The sequence below is a fragment of the Erythrolamprus reginae genome, chromosome 1 (genome assembly GCF_031021105.1).
Source record: "Erythrolamprus reginae isolate rEryReg1 chromosome 1, rEryReg1.hap1, whole genome shotgun sequence".
NCBI classification, from domain to species: Eukaryota; Metazoa; Chordata; class Lepidosauria; order Squamata; family Dipsadidae; genus Erythrolamprus; species Erythrolamprus reginae.
Genome location: NC_091950.1, coordinates 299,957,418 through 299,958,622, shown reverse-complemented (window position 1 = coordinate 299,958,622; position 1,205 = coordinate 299,957,418).

The following is a 1,205-nucleotide window of genomic DNA, read 5'->3' as shown; positions in this document are numbered from 1 at the left end:
ATTCCTATTCCTAATTCTATTCCTATTCTATTCCTATTCCTAATTCTATTCTATTCCTAATTCTGTTCTATTCTGTTCCGATTCTATTCTATTCCGAATTCTATTCTATTCCTATTCTTAATTCTATTCTATTCCTATTCCTAATTCTATTCTATTCTTAATTCTATTCTATTCCTATTCCTAATTCTATTCTATTCCTAATTCTGTTCTATTCTGTTCTGATTCTATTCTATTCCGAATTCTATTCTATTCCAATTCTTAATTCTATTCTATTCCTATTCCTAATTCTATTCTATTCCTAATTCTGTTCTATTCTGTTCTGATTCTATTCTATTCCGAATTCTATTCTATTCCTATTCTTAATTCTATTCTATTCCTATTCCTAATTCTATTCTATTCCTAATTCTATTCTATTCTATTCCTATTCCTAATTCTATTCCTATTCTATTCCTAATTCTGTTCTGTTCTATTCCTATTCTATTCTATTCCTAATTCTATTCTATTCTATTCCTATTTCTAATTATATTCTATTCCTATTCTATTCCTAATTCTATTCCTATTCTATTCCTAATTCTATTCTATTCCATTCCAAATTCCATTCTATTCCTATTCCTAATTCTATTCTATTCCTGTTCCTAATTCTATTATATTCCTATTCTATTCTATCCCTATTCTATCCTATCCTATCCCTATTCCTAATTCTATTCCTAATTCTATTCTATTCCTAATTCTATTCCTATTCTATTCCTAATTCTATTCCTATTCTATTCCTAATTCTATTCCATTCCATTACTAATTCCATTCTATTCCTATTCCTAATTCTATTCTATTCCATTCAATTCCTAATTCTATTCTATTCCTGTTCCTAATTCTATTCTATTCCTAATTCTAATTCTATTCTATTCCTAATTCTAATTCTATTCTATTCTTAAAGTTGCTCAGCAGAAGGATAACTTTTCTTGCACTTTGTTTTTCTAAAGCTACCGGGCAGCAGAGGGCTCTTCTTTGTGGCGCGAGAATAGGGGTGTCGATTGCCCGACATGAAATCCTGGACGTCCCGCTCTCCTTCCCCCTTCCTCCAGCGTGAAAGCCAAAAAAAGGGGGGCCTGACTTCGCCGCCTCAGCCACCTTCCTCTAGTCAAAAAACGCTTCCCTCCTCCGGCGTTCTCAGCCGCACTTCCTCTCCCCCGACAGCCCTCAGATTT